Below are 16,739 nucleotides of genomic sequence, written 5' to 3' on the forward strand. Positions count from 1 at the left end.
CATGTGCCACCATCCCACCTGGGAACAATTACAAATATTTACATGTATTGTATATATTCCAATATATAAGATATAAACAATTTATGAATACAATTTAATATTATGGAGCTTTACGTAACTTTAAAAAAAACTATGCAATCCCACTATTCCTATGCCATAAATTTTGGTTTCAAGTTACTGATTAATAAAACAATAAACACATATAAAAGGAAACCATGTAAAATAATTTCATTAGTTTTCAGCTAAGTATAATAAACTATAGGGTCCAGGGATTTAGCTCAGTGGTTCTACCACCTGCCTTGCAAGCTCAAGGACCCGAGTTTGATCTCTGGCACCAAAGCATAAATAAAGAAAAATAAAATAAATAAATAAACTATAGATTTAAGCTGTTTGAAACAGGGTAATATATTATAATGAAACAAATAGCAGTAGTGATTAGTAAAGATAAATAAAATTGTTTTTTAATAGGCATAGCATAAAAGAGGAAAAAGACTTCATGATTATTAAAACACCAAGTACATCATTATACTATATATAGTCACAGCTATTACCTATGAATTATTTATATTTTTCTTCTGTTAGTGCTACTTCAAATTGTGTTCTTGTATTAACATTTTACTTTGGGCCAAGGATTTAGCTCAGTGGAGCTGCTCTTGCCTGGTAAGCACTAGGTCCTGAGTTTAATTCCCAGTACTGAAAAAAACAAAACAAAATACTTTTCTTTTTTAAAATTTTTTTAATTTAAAACTTTAATTGACCTAATAGTGGTACATATTTTGAAGGTACAGTGCAACACTACACTACATGTACACATTGTATAATGATCAAATCTGGGTAAATAAAATGCACATAGCATATCTACAACATTTCTTTTTGGTATGAACATTCAAATTTCTGTCTTCTAGCTCTTTTAAGATATACAGTACTTTAATAATTTTAGTCAAGCTACTGAGCAAAAAAACACCAGAACTCTTCTTCCTTTGTAATTGTAATCATTGCACCTATTAAGTAATCCCTCTCTGTTCATACACCTCATTCCCCTCATTCTAGCAACTGTAGTTCTGTCTACTACTTCTATGAGATCAGCTATTTTAGATTCCACAGATGAGCAAGATCATGAAGTATTTTTCTATTTATGTCTGGTTTGTTTTACTGAGCATAATGTTCTCCAGGTTCATAAAGACTGTCTTTAAAGAGATTGTTTTGTTTGCACTGACAATTTTCTTATTTAGGAAAATGGTTACAATCTTTCCGTTCATGTTTTATTCTAATCAAGTCATGTAATTTTGAAAAATAAGACTTTATTGTAGTTGGTGTTATATTTACTCAAATTGAATGCTGTTATGAACATTATTTTGACATAGTATTTAACATATAGGTAATTATTCCTAAAATTAATTAATTTAAATGATATACAAGTTATTTCAATCATAATATTTAAGCTGACTTTTGCTTTATATAGTTGATCATTGCACGACCACCATACAACTGTATCACTTTATCTAGAAGTATTTCATACTGTCTACATTAATCAAACCTCCATTACTGGGACACAATATGCATTACCCACAGCTTAAAGGAGGAGCGGTTTTGGCTCACAGTTGCAGAGGATTCAGCCAATGGATAGCTACCTACAAGGCAGGAAAATCATGATGGGGGTAATACAGCAAACATCCTCACTTTATGCCAGCTGAGAACCAGAGCAGGGGAAGTGTCAGAGAGAAAGGGCCCAGGAACCAGACACAGTGCTATAGAAGGAATTGGCAAGTGACACACAGAGAGGCAGCAGAATGGAAGTAAAATAAAAAAGTTTACTCCATCGATGGGGATCGATCACACCTAATGGCGGTGCCCTGATCGACTCCCCCATTGGGTTACAACTCCTTCCTTTATAGGGTTTTTCAGCTTTGATCTTAGTTGGTTACACTGCATTTTCACAGCGCACATTACTGATACCCAAAACTTAATAGCAAGGCAGTTAAATTTCAACCCTGATGTAGTTCTTTGTCAGGGAAGTTACCTTTAAAATTTATTCAAGGGAACTCATTTGATTAACAAAACTAACAATGGTTCTTTTCACTTACAAAACTTTTGTGAAAGACTAGGTGTCTCTGGTACCCGGTACTGGTTAATTCTGAACTAACCAGTGTGAGGGGCAGAAGTTATCTTATATTGTGACATTTCCTTAATTTTCACTATTAAAGTTTTCCCTATCAACAGTACTCAAGATCTCACCAGACACACCCAGAGATCTGCTTAGCACTCAAACCCATTAAACTGACAATCCACCTTGTCACACCTCCCGTGTGACCGAGTCTAGGTACTTGATGCTAAGAAGAAAAGGAGAATATATTCAGTCCTCAACCTTGTAAAGTTTGTAATTAGTTTGGCTGAGGTTAAATAAACAAACAACAGAATCAAATAAATATTGCCATATATATTTGCTGACTCTATAGACAGCTGCTCAGCAGTGACAGATATCAAGAAACATGAAGTTTTAAATTATAAGTAGTTCATATTCTTTCCAAGCCATTAACAAAAGTAGAAGATGTTAAGCAAATGACAACAGAGAGAAATGTAACAATGCAAAGTTAAAATTGGGTGTAAGGCAACATAAACTGTATTATAAAGCCTTACAGTGAGGAGCAAATTGAGGTGGTTTTAGTTCATTCAGGAAAAGCTTCAGTGGAGATGTGGAAAAGCTTTAACTAAACAAATGATTTGCAGCTAAAGACCTCCAGAGTGAAGAAAATCACATGCAAAACTGAGAGTTAGGATTAGGATTAGTGTCTGCAGAGTATGAAAGACAGAGCTAGTCCATTGGGCAGAAGTCTAGACATTTCTGGGGAGATGAAGGAAAAATGAGAAAGTAGTTTACTGGATTAAAGATTACAAAAAGCCAAAGAATGAAGAATCTTGGAGGTCATAAATAGCTTGGCAGAAGTAGTTTCAGGAACTATTTTGAATACCAGAATAATTATATCAAATTGTAGAGAAGAGAATCTGATGAGTAAAAGAAAAATTAAAAATAGAAAATCTATTTTTGTTGTACATATTATGAAGGCACAGTGCAACACTACACTACATGTACGCATTGTATAATGATCAAATCTGGGTAAATAAAATGCACATAGCATATCTCCAACATTTCTTTTTGGTATGAACATTCAAATTCCTGTCTTCTAGCTCTTTTAAGATATACAGTACTTTAATAACAAAGACAGGTTTGTTGGTAAAAACTTATAAGACTTTGTTTGTTTGTTTGTTTGTTTTGAGACAGGGTCTCACTATGTTGTTGAGACTGACCTGGAACTCACTATGTAGCTCAGGCTGGTTTTAAACTCACAGCAATCCTCCTGCCTCAGCCTCTCAAGTGCTGGGATTACAGGCGTGTGCCACCATGCCCAGCAAAAATTTATAAGACTTTGAGTGAAATGACTTTTGTTGTTTTTTATTTCACTTTATAGAAGAAAATTCAAAAATACTTGAATACGTCAAGGATTTTGCAAAGAGAGAATATGTAATATGAAGTATTCAAACAAGCAGGAGCCAATAAACACATTAGTCTTAAATGAGAGTGGACAGAAACAGTTTTGTATGAAGAGTACAGTACAGGTAAATATGTACATTGATTTTATATTTATCAAGAAAGTGATGTTATTTTATATATGTCTTTTTCCCCCTCTGAAGTAGCTAGTAAAGTTAGGAGCTAAGAGTCAGGCTAGTAGTAAAGGCAAGTATGAAAATTCTGAGACACAAATAGTATATACCAAGTATAAGAGTCAAGCTAAACAGTAGCCAGAAAATTAATGGGGTTTCTGGGGACCCATTTGAATTTGTTGACTATGAATGAATTCACATTGTACAAGCTGATCTTTCTCTGTGACTTTTCCTAATAATGATTCTCTTTGCTTGGCTTCAGGCATCTAGAAAGCTGGTTTCTAATCAAAAGATAATGAGCTACCTACAGTAAAGTTAGAAAGAAGAAAGATGAACCATTAGGAAGTTGAAAGTCACAGGATTTAATGACTACTTAGATATGATGAAAGATAAAAATTAATCAAGTGACCCCCCAGACATTTATCTTATTTTATTTTGTTGGTACCAGGAATCAAACTTGGGTCCTTGCCCTTGAGAGGTAGGCAGGAGAACCACTGAGCTAGATTCTCGGCCCCAGACATTTATCATTATAAGGAATAAGAGGTACATTGGAGGAAGAAAATGATGACTTTCTTGAACATGTTGATTTTAATGTTTTAGTAAAATGTTATATAAAATGAACCTCAAGGACAGAATAATATAATCTGAGACAACTATTTATCAAATATTAACTCAGAATGAGTTTATAATTAATGCAGAAATAGGTGAGAAGGCAGTGGAAGATACACTTTGATTTCAACATATATTCCTAGAAAATGGAAAAAAATTAATCCCAGAGCTAGCTTGGGGTAACTCAGCTGCAGAGTATTTATCTAGCAAGCATAAGGTCCTGGGTTCAATCCCAAATATCACAAAAAATACCCCAAAATTTCAGGTTAGCAAATAAATTATCCTAAATTAGCATTTAGTTGTGGAAGATGAACCAAAATATAAACTTTTGTCTTTAGCCTAAGAATGCATATATGAACATATTTAAGCATGATTCAAATGCACACTTTACAAAACCACTCATGATAACTTCCTATTGATTTTCTGAGAATTTGATAACTGTTCTTTTTGATATGTAAGGCCCTTTTTTAAACCTACTCTTAATTTAACTGCTCTTCCTCAAAATCAAGTATTGATCCAGTTCTAATTTGTATACAGAATCAAATATTTTGTCTTCTGTGATTCAAAGAAATAATAAACCATGTAAAAATCACATTTGGTAATGGAAACTTCTAACAAATTTCTTAATTTGCTTAAAGCATCAATTACAAATTTATTGAGATGTATATAATTGTCTTTAATGAAGTATATATTTTATAAAGAAATTATTCCATTAAACCATATGGGCATTCATATGTCTACACTTAAATTTTTATTATTATATTTTAGGTTGAAATGAATTTAGTTTTTAGGTCATTATAACGATAATAGCCAATTCTAGATTTATCAGACGTGACCAAATTTCAGTTTCATGCACAATAATTTCTGGAAATTTTTCGCCTGATTTTCTAGCTAATATAATTTTAATATTGAATGTATATATAAAAACTGAAAATGTAAATATGGTACATTTTGTTATTAAAGTGATATGCTACCCTGTTCTTGCTGAATCACTTCTCATATGTTTGCTTGGAAAGGTATCTATAGAAATGCTATATAGAAATTTGGATAAAACTTTTAGGAAATCTTGTTCTTTTATTGCAGGAGAAAATATAGTCACACATACAAGAATATACACTTGCACATATGCACTCATATCTCTGACATGTCAGTGTATATTTGACTATACCAAAATTATCAATAGCTCCATCTATATAGGGAATAAGAATGGGGACATTACTCTATGTTGGGAATCATTCCACATAATTTTGGGAAAAATCATTTCACTATTAAATTGTGATTAGGGCTGTCTGAGCCCTCACTAGTCCCAAGATGATGTGATTCTCAAGAGCAATATTACATCTGCTGAAGATATCTTGGATCTTTGCAAACCAAGCAGAAAGGTTTCTCCTAGGGAGGGACAAACACCTTATCAGTTTAACCTATCCCATCTACTATTGTAAGAATGGTTTTGCTCATCTTGCCATTCTAATCAACATAAACTCCTCATGGACCTAAGATCCTCATCACCTTAGGTTTAGCAACACCCTCTGAGTCACCTGATACTTGCTCTGATTATAAGGCCCTTATCAGCATAAAATCTTCATCATTAAGGGATCACTGCCACCCTCTGAGTCATCTGATAATTTCTACAACCCAATTAAATAATAGCAAGTTTGGGGTGCTTTTGTCTTTGCTGCTAAGAGTAGCACTGATCAAACCCAAAACCCAGCTTCTTTAAGTCTCATTTCTTTTCTTTTCTTTTTTTTGCTTTTTTTTTTTTTTTTTTAACCAGGGATCAAACTCAGGTCCTTGTACTTGCCTTTATTCTTATCAGATTTGTGTTGTAGTGCCTCACAGGAGATGAAGCCCCACTGCAGGGGTTCTGTAATGTCTCCTTTCCCATTCCCTTTAACCATAGACTTTTGTACTAAAACTATGGTCTGTTTTTAGTTTCAGTGGCAGGCAGTGTGTCAGGTAGGGTGATATTTGCAGGTCTGAGTTTGCTCTCTTTTGGAATTGAAGCATATTTTGGCTCTGTGTTATTCATTGTATTGAACCATTTTACCTTTCAGATAGGACATCCTTTAACAACATGTGTGTCTAGGACATGTTTTTAGATTTATCAGTATCAATGGCATTTTAATGGAGTATATTTACTTTCCACCATGGATTTTTAAAAAAATTATTTTAAATGAAGGCAACAAGAGAAAGTGACAAAATCTAATCAAACTTGCAGAGGTAGCTGTACCCCGTTTTAATGTAAGTGTGAGCTTAGGGAAAAGTGAATATGCCCAACAATAGCTTGTCCCTATGGATTATAAGGACCTATAATGTGTTTTACTGATTTAACCATCTATAATATGTTATTATTTAAAGAGTTATCCACAACTATGGGTAGGGGAGGAGGGGTGCAGGTTTTATCTAAATGCTTCAAGCTGAGAAATGTCAGTGTAGGGAAGAATGCAGTTAGGGCTCCCTTCTAGGGAGCTAATTTAACAGGCTTTAAATAAAAATCATGATGTAATTATTATAAACTCTATAAGGTTCATCCGATGGGTTTTGGTAAAACAATGGTCTACTATATTATTGGCAGACCATAGGCAAGAATAAACAAAATATTTTACTAAGTTAGAGCATGTACAGTCAAAGTAGAAGCACTAAAATAAAAAGGCAGTTTAGGGAAAGCCATGTTCAGAAACTTTTAAGGGATGAAAGTAGCAAATATAACTTGTTGATTCAGACCTCCACTAAGGGAGATTATCTATAAGTCTGATATTTTATCATAATTTAAATATTTTAGCTCTAAAGACTAAGGATTTATGATTTAAAAAACAATTTTAGCTAAAAAATTTTAAAACTTTTGTTGAAGTCATATAGCTTTTACCATGGTTTTATCTAATGATCCGTAACTGGTTATCCACCAGTATATCTAGAAATTGTCAGAAGGGGTCAGCAGTTGAAGCCTCCTTTTAAATCTAGCTTTATTTCTATGGTCTTGATTTTACATATTTTTACTTATCTTTATAATTTTCTACTGGGTGTTCAAAACCAAGTTATGGTTAGATTTATATTAAATAAAATTAGCCTCTTGCTATCTATCAGGATAAATTGTTTCCTCAGGCATTATCTTGGAGCTATACATAGAGACTCTCAGCTCCTGTCCATGTCATTCCTGAGGATGGATCATGGCCTGGCTTAAGCACATTATTTCCTCTGAAAGCATGGGAGATTTTCCCCTACACGTGACATTCTTTTGGCACACTGTGTTGTTGAGTTGGTATACAGTAATTTCCCTGTTCAGGAAGTTGGGTGACTTTCCAAATTTGTAGGATTTTGTAGAAAAGATTCCCTTATGTCCTGGATCTTTTGTTAACTTTAGGGACCAGGCCAAAAATATTGGCTGTCATCTTATGCTAATTACCTTTTTAGTGTTTGTCTCTAAACTTTAGCTGCTCAACACTCAGAAGAGATCCATGAGATTGGCATTGTAACAGGAATAGTGAATTTAAGTATTATAATTTTACCTGGATATCAAGCATTTGGAATATAATATAGTTAGAAGATCATTATCTTTAACCAACACAAATCTCTCATAATCAGAATCAGAAGGAATAAAAGCACTTTAAACTTGTAAATGTAAAAACAATGTTAAAGTTGGGCCCTTCTTATTATTTTCATTTATTATAAATATATAACACAATTGAAACCAACATGAAAACACACAAATTTATTTGATGAATCACTTTTGTTCACCATATGTTGGCTAGTGTTGTCATGCTTTATCTTGTCTTTATAACAAGACAAAATGATAAAAAATCCATTTCTATCAAAAGTATGTCTCTTGAATTTAAAACCTTCTTAATATTTTTTGTCCATATGACTATAAACCTTCCAAAACAAGCTGGTAATAGCACAACTTTGTGTTATAGTTACTATCAGAAGTCTGTAAGCAGAAAGTAGAGGAAAGAGCAAGTAAACCCTATAATTACAAATTAAGAATCTGTAATATACAAAAACTGTTCTAAATACACCAATTGAACATTTAGAAACCAAAAGAATATTTAGTAATTGGCTAGAGCTCATAATTTGATTTTTTTAATAAAACTTCTATCAGCACAGATCTAAATTTTTAATTTTTAACTATTTCGGTCCAGTCTGTAGGTGGAGTCATGCTGGCATAATAAATTTGGTTGTAGTCTCTTGAAATTGAAAGCCTGGCTGTAACATTTTAAAATTGAATGAATGTTAATTTAACTATTATCAATGAAACATTAAAGAGCAGATTTACCTCATAGTTAAATGCACTACTTAAATATCAATTTAAATTGGAGACAAAAGGTACATTTGTCAATTAGCTAAAATTTATAACTTGAAAAAAAATTTTAAGCACCAAATATAAGGAATGGGAATTGGGACATTACCATAGACTTTTTCAGTAAATCTAGTCTCCTTCCTGTGAGACTAAAAGTAAAGGAGGACATGAGACTTAGGGAGAACTGGGTCTTGGGGCCGATCAGTGCTACTCTGGTCAGCAAAGACAAGGGGTGCCGAGGGCACTCAGTTATTGACTATGAGTGTGAGAAGGTAAGAAAGGTATGCTTTGAGGATATCAAGCAGCACAGTGTAAGGCATTTGGAAGCATCTGGTGATGGCTGATATGCAGACAGGAATATCTAATATGGAGGTGGTGATAGCTGATTTACAAACAGATATAAAGGGGAAAGGCACTTCTTGTCTTGCTGGGAGAGAACAAAGGGTGCTGAAACTGGGTTGTAATTAACCAGGGTCTACTAGTACCAGGCAGAAAGGTCTGCTACACTTCTGTAACTGGGAGTTTCAAAATAGTAGCTGTTTGATCTGTAGTTTAAAATGATGTAGAATGAATGTGTGCTGTTTGCTATTTTAAAGTTCAGAAAAAGGGGACAGTCAAGTAAATATTTAAATGTTTGTGATTCAGAAACCTTATCTCTTTGTCTCAAGATAAAACAGATGAGAAGCACCTGACCCCTCCCTTTTCCTGTGCTGGCCAGAGTAGGGCCAATTTTGATCAATGCCTTTTATGCCCCTCTCCCTGATTTTATTTGCTCCCCCCCACAAACACATAGCTCCAGGGGACTGAGACGGCTTGACTCAGTGTCCTCACTGATTGTTATCAACCACTGCCTTGCAGACTGTTTCCACAGAGGTGCAGTTCAGCTGCCGGCCTTGGTGCTCCTCCCTTGTTTCCACCATTTCAGAGCCAGAGCTGCCTCTTTCAAGAAGGATGGGGTGCTCCCCAAGGTATCCAAGATCAGGGTAAGAGGAATTTAAGCCTACTGATACCATCCCTAAGCACACCAATCCCTAAAGTCCTGTGATGAACACTGCTAGTCCTCTGCTACTTTGATTTTACTCCCACTACTTTTCTCCAAAGATGCTACAACTGTCAACCGAGCAGCTCACAACCCCCAGCCCTCACTGAATTGCCACCATGACAGCTGCAGCTGTTTTGAAGCACTGAACCCACTTGAACAAATTACAGGCCTGCACTTGGACCAATCATAGCCCTGTGGGTGCTAGATGAGCAGTGCTCTCTTCATAGTTTTTGGGTTAGTCTCCGGGGCTTCTTCTAGTGTTCTGAATCCACTGTATTGCCACATGGACCCTGTTAAAATAGACCCACTCTATTGGCCCTGTAAATTTGCTTGTGATTTATTTATTTCTCTACTAGTATGGGCTGAAAAGGTCCTCTAAATTTATTTAGGAATTTTATCCTGAGTAGTGTCAACATAACAGCCATTTCAAAAGAAAGAGCAATAAACACTAGGGGCTGGTAGCCTTAAAGAGCTCCAGCAGAAATGTTCAGTGACAGACAACAGCAAATCCACAGCATCCAGAAAAAGTGGGTGTTGAATGGTGGTGGCCATCAGTGAGAGAGCTCAATGTCCAGAAGAATCAACCTGTTGTATCTAGTGGAATCTGGAATGGTGGCAGCTGACAGCAACAGTAACCAGCAGCTGGCTGTGTCAACGTCGGTATCCACCATTATTCAGTATCATCTGCTGGGTTCAGGAATTAAGGCAGAGTAGCACTTTGCCAATTCAAGATTTCCCTCTGAATTGAATGAAAGAACCCTTTACAAAATACTTTCAACAGTCATAGAATAAGAATCTTTGGTTTGCATATACAGTATACAAAGGGATGAGTTCCGATAATCATTGTGCCTCATAAATTCCTGATGGTTTGATTATTCTGCCAGAAAACTGGGGGACTGCTCAGAGTAAATGAGGAGGAGAAAAGCACTGTTCATTCTTTTTAAATTTTGATAAGTTATATTTTTACTTCTGTTTTGAATAAAAGTTCCCTTTAACCTCCTTACCCCTTTAAAATTTAAGCTTATTTCAACCAGAAGCCTTCATATGGATATGGTTTTTCATTATGATTTAAACAAAGATACTTCTCTGGTTATTCTTTTGATCAGAGTCTATTTTTCATGGCTATACAAAAGCCATACTTATCTCACTTCACTCTGGTTGGATTTTTCATAGATATCTTTAGGAAGCCACTTAAAGAAAAAGCTCTCTCTTAATCAGCTCCACGGAGTCAGTCTTAGATTCTCTTACAATTTGTTTCCAAGAACAGAATTGAGGAATGGCCTATGGAGCATGGAAGGTCTCACAATGAGCTCCCCTCATGGGAAGAACATTTCTATTCCTGGCTTTTCTTCAGGTCTAATTTATCCTGTTTCCTATACTAATTTTCATATAATACTAATTCTTAAGAATAGAGAAAGTAATAAATCTCTCCACTGACATAATTTTAAAGCTAACTTAGCACTTGACCCAGAAATGATCTCTTTAGTTTATCCCAGTACTCTGGAGGGCTCAGGCAGAGTGGCTTACCTTGTTTCAAAATAAAAAATAAAAAAGTGTAGGAATGTAGCTCACTACAAAGGCCTTAGGTTCAAAACTCTGTACACAAATAAAACATAAAACAATACAAAACCAAAAAAAATAAGCAAAACAAAAAACAGAAAAGAAAGCATAGTTAGTCTGGTAAGAAGTTGTCATACTGTCTTCCACAGTAGTTATAGTATTTTGCATTCTCACCAGGAAGGAATCAGAGTTCTAGTTTCTCCCCATCCTTGACAGCATTTGATATTGTCAGCATTCTCTATTTTTACCATTACAATAAGTTTGCAATGATATTTAATTATTTGTGAATTTTCATTTCTCCTTATGTTATATTATGTGTAGCGATTTTAAATGCTATTTTCTTTGGTGAAACATCTGTTCAGGTTTTTGACCCATTTTTAAATTACATTGTTAATTTTCTTATTGTAGAGTTTTTTAAAAGTTCTTTATAGACTTTGAATACTATTTCTTTTTCATGTGTGTTTTGAAAATATTTCCTTCTAGCCTGTGGTTTGCTTTCTTTTCTTTTGAAACTCTTTTATAGAGCAGATGTTTCAATTTTAATGAAATCTAGCTTATCAATTATTTTTTTCATGGGTTATGCCTTTGATGATTGATCTGAAGAGTTAGTGCCATAGTCAAGGTCACCTAGGTTTTCTCCAATATTATCTTCTAGGAGTTTTGTAGTTTTAAATTATGTTGTGAGCCATTCTGACTTCTTGTCTATTGAGAATGTAAAGAGTATATCTAGATTTTTTTGCAGAATATGAATATGCAGTTGCTCTGATACTATTTGTTTAAAAGACTTTTACTTTCATTTTATTAGCTTTGTGCCTTGTCAATGATCACTGTACGTTGCCTCTTTCAGGGTGGTCTATTCTATTTCATTGATATATGATATAAATTTAATTGATATATGATATATGATATAAATTTCTTATAATATTATTTGATTATTGTAGATTTTTAAAGTCTGAAGTCAGTGTTAGCCCTCTGGCTTTGTTCTTCTCTTGCAATAATTGAATTGATTATTCTTAATCTTTTGCCTCTACATATAAACTTCAGAATCAGTTTGTGAATAGCCACAAAATAATTTAATGAGAATTAACTTTAAAATGCATTGAATTTGTTGGTCAACTTGGAAAGAACTGAAAGTTCAGCCCTTTTGAGAGTATATGCATGATCATAGAATAACTCTTCATTTATTTGTTTTTTTCTTGTATTTCCTTCATAAAAGTTTTGTAATTTCCCTTATTTAGATTGTGCATGTATTTTGTTATATTTTATTTAGGTGTTCCTTATATTTTGAAGGTGCAAATGTAAATGGCTCTGTTATTAGTTTCAAAGTCCATTTGTTCATTACTGGTATATTGAAATGTAGTTGGTTTATATATTAACTTTATATCTTCCAAGCCTGCTCTAACCACTTACTAGTTCAAGGATTTTTTTTTTTTTGTAATTAAAAATTTTGTTACATAGATGAACATGTCGTCTGTGAAGCTTTATTCCTTTTTCAAATTGCATACATTTTATCATTTTCTTACATTAACCAGGAATTCTAGTACTTTTGTCTGTTTCTTTAGCATTTGGCATTACTCAGGGCTTCCCACACTCCAGGCCTTGTTTGTGCTTCTATTTTTGTTTTCCATTTTTTTGTCTTTTGTATTTTTTTAAACTTTATTTTTAATTAGTACATAGTTGTCATACATGTTAATCAGATTCATCACAGGAAATTTGTACCTGTATATAACACATCTAAATTATCTCCCTCCCCTTACCCATCTTTCAACTCCTCCCTATTTACAAAAGCTTTGGTTCCATTTTTTCATTTTTTCCTTCCATTTTCTTTTTTACTTTTCCCTTCTTCACCTACCTTGTTCCCCTTCTAATATGAACATTTTCTTCCTATTCCCAATATCTATCATCTATTTTGTCCCTTATTTAGGCTTTGGTTTCTCAAAAAAGAGAAACAATACAGTATTTAAACATGTGTCTGATTTATTTCATATAAAATTATGGTTTTCAAGGTGTAACCATTGGGAATTTTATAATTTGGTGTCTCTCCGTAATTTATATTTTTATGCATTTTTTTTAGTGGTTGACCTAGAATTTGCTATACACACACACACACACACACACACACACACAAATAATCTCAATTTATTCTTTAAGAATGCAATATCACTTCAATGGTAATACAAGTTATTTTATAAATATATAAATATGCATAATTTAATATCTTATCATTGTTATTTTAAATACGTAATTTAGTCTCTTCTTGAACTCACTACGTAGCTCAGGCTGGTCTTTAACACTCTGTACTTTTCTTGCATCTGACTTCCCAGTGCTGTGCTTAGAGGGATGCACCACCATGCCTGGCTACTCAAAGCTCTTACTAAACTCAGTGGACTCTTCTTGTGTGGGGTCATATGTGTGCTAAGAAAGTTTCAGAGTTCATTTACCATGGAGAAGTCATTATAAGAGAACATCCTGAGTCCAGGCAAGGCCAGGACATACCAGAAGAGAAGGAGTCCCTGCTGTCTTGAGAGGTGAGAAATTAGGAATAAAGAAGTTGCTTTCATGAATAAGAGTAACTCATACTGTATCCCTTAATTTTAAGCTAAAAAAAATACATGTCAGTAAGGCATACAATTATTGAATGAATACAATTCTTGGTATTGAGACATGAAAACCCAAGACTTCAGAATTTAAGTTCTCTGTGCCCTGTAGTTCCCTCTTCAAAAGATGAAACTCTCCATCAGTTAATATTGCTAGAAGGAAAATGTTACCTTGAATCATATGACTCTCTTGATTAACACCTTGTTTGGTATGAAATGTGCATAGAATATGAGTAAAGCACATTGCTGGTGTGTCTTGTTGAGTCATGGAAGTGTAACATAAGAAACCTCATCTTCTCCCTCCTCTTTCCTCTCTGGCACCTGTTTTGTTCTGTGCTTCCTGGTTTACATATAGCAGTCATCTTTCTTTCTTTCTTTCTTTTCCACTATATTTTTAGTCAAATTACAACCAACGTCAATCTCTGAAATCATGGCGTAAAATAAACCTTTTATTTTTAAGTTATGTAGGTCATGTATTTTTGTACCTACATCAAAAAGTTAATAAATTAATAATGGATGTCTGAACAAAATGAACTCCCCAAAGCCTCAACCCTTTAGGGTTTTCTCTATGACTGTTCTTCACAGATTTTCTTTGTATGACCATATTTCAGTGTGACTCCAGCAACTCTGCATTTCAAAACCACTTTCCAAGTTAAGCACCATGGTAAGCAGTAAAACCCTCCAAAAGCCCTAATTCAATTTATACATATGTCACCTGCTTTCCACTGCTGTTCAGCTTGTGGCCAACACTACCTCTTCTAGAGCTTTTCTGAGAAGCTGGAGGAAACACACTAAAGAGCAGTTCAGGAAGCTCCAAGAGGAGATGGTTATGGCTCTTCCTCTTTGGTTCAATGTACTTTGAGTCACTGGACTTAAGGATGTGCTCTCTATACAGTTTATTCATTTGCTTTACACCAATTTTATTAAACTATGACCTAAATATCTTTGAATTAAGTCTTTGAATTTGAGCCAGAAGAGTCCTTATTTTCTTTCTATCCCTATTAAAGAAGAAAAAGATGATTCAAAGATATTGTATATGGATTCAAAACATAAGAATTATTGCTCATTGGAAAACATGGATACCATGAAACTTATTTTCATAAGACCAGTGCATAGAAAACAGTGTACTCTGGTTCCCTCACCATTCCAGTTGAAGATTGTCACAAGGTGCTCTGGGCCTAGTGATTCACATATATTGTTTACCATTTCAGAACAAACTCTTGATCCTCTCACAGCACTATAGACTAATCTAATTATATCTATAGTCAATTTCTAATCATTTATAAGTACCTCTCCCTTTCAAATAGTGTAGTTCCCTTAATATTTAATATAAATGTTAAATTATTAATTTCATTAAATTATTTATGGTGAATATGGTGGTGTTTTGGATGAACTCTAGGGACAAATTTATTGTAGTTATTCTACACAGCCTGTAACACCACAGAAGCTATGAAAACACACATAGGATATTATATTACTACATCATAGCTTAGGAATTCTGATATGAGAAATTGAAAGACCCTTTAAAATTTCATATAGAAAGTTCTATGCTTTATGTTACAGTAGCATTATGTCTTACTGGGGAACTAGTCATAGTTTCCTGATGGAGAATTATCTGAAATCCACAAAGACCAAATAATGACTAAAAGATGGAACTTGTAAAAATAATTTTCATTTGTGATTAACAAGTGGGATGAAAGGATAAGACCCATCCACTGTACCTGTGGCAAAGAAAATATGGCCTGAGATCAAGTTGAATATCAAATCAAAAATATCTAATCAGTCCTATCAATGTACCATAAAATTATTTATTTGTAATGGAAGATATTTTATTCATTGTATGCTATTTAGCATCATTTGTGGCCTGAAGTCACAAGACAGCAGCAAAATCCACTCCCCTCTGTAATAAAAAAATCTCCAGACACATCCCCATTCTGAAAGCCATTGACCTACCAGCTACAATGGATACCTGAACTCCCTAAATAACAAGACACCCAGAAAAGGCCAAAATTTCAGGCTGCTTCCAAACATACAAGATTTTTCTTATTTCTCCACTTCTATAATCCAAATCAGGGGAGATAATTCTTTTCAAATTTTTTGAATTCTTCCATTGCAGCTCAACTTTTTGGGGGCCTCCACATATGAACTGCATTTACAATGTGGTTAGTGTTAGAATACCAAAGGATTTCCCCGGTCTGATGCTCTCCTATGACACACAGCCTGAAGGACAGGCCAGATTCTTGATTTCAATTTAATTCAAATGATTTAAGGGAGATAGACTAGTGACTACCACAGGTGGTCAGTGTCCAAGTTGTGCTTGATCTTAATGTGTTGCTGATTGTTTCAGTTGGGGTAAAGCATTGCCGTTGATTTGATGAGCTGTTTTCTTTGATGTTATGAAGATGAGAATGTCTGTGGGTCGTTAGAGACACAGAAGCTAGGGTGCAACTATATCAGGAAGATTTGGGTGATAATCCAGAGATTAAACCAAGGACAGTCCGACAACAAAAATAAAAATGAGAAAACACTTAAGCAAGACACAAGGACAGACTTCCAGTTCACCAATGGCAAACAGTAGGGCAAATGAGGATGAAAAGGCCGATAGTGAACCACCAGGACAACCTGAACTCAAAACACAGGAAGTAACAAAACAGATCAATCAGGCTCTAGAAAAATTCAAAACAGAAATAATTTCCCAGATAACCATAGAGATAGTGAGCAAAATGGAAGTCGTGATTCGAGACTCTAGAGCAGAAAGTGACAAAAAAATAGATGAGCTCAGGACCATGATAGAAGCCATGAAGGCCCAGAATAAGAAAGAAATGGAAAAAATAAACTCCCAACATAGGAAAGAAATGGAATCCATAAAACAGATTCAAACAGATATCCAGGAGATTAAACACTCTATTGAAAGTGTATGCAACAGAATAAAAGAATGTGAAGGTAGGCTCTCAGATATAGAAGATAAGATTGCAGT

The 16,739-nt window shown here is 34.3% G+C and overlaps 1 pseudogene; it reads left to right on the forward strand.

Moving 5' to 3' along the window:
* Positions 1 to 8,730: 8,730 nt before the first annotated feature.
* LOC104872045 overlaps positions 8,731 to 16,739 on the forward strand; it is a 26,525-nt pseudogene continuing 18,516 nt past the window's right edge.

The sequence above is a fragment of the Fukomys damarensis genome, unplaced genomic scaffold (genome assembly GCF_012274545.1).
Source record: "Fukomys damarensis isolate Sample0158 unplaced genomic scaffold, DMR_v1.0_HiC HiC_scaffold_9, whole genome shotgun sequence".
NCBI classification, from domain to species: domain Eukaryota; kingdom Metazoa; phylum Chordata; class Mammalia; order Rodentia; family Bathyergidae; genus Fukomys; species Fukomys damarensis.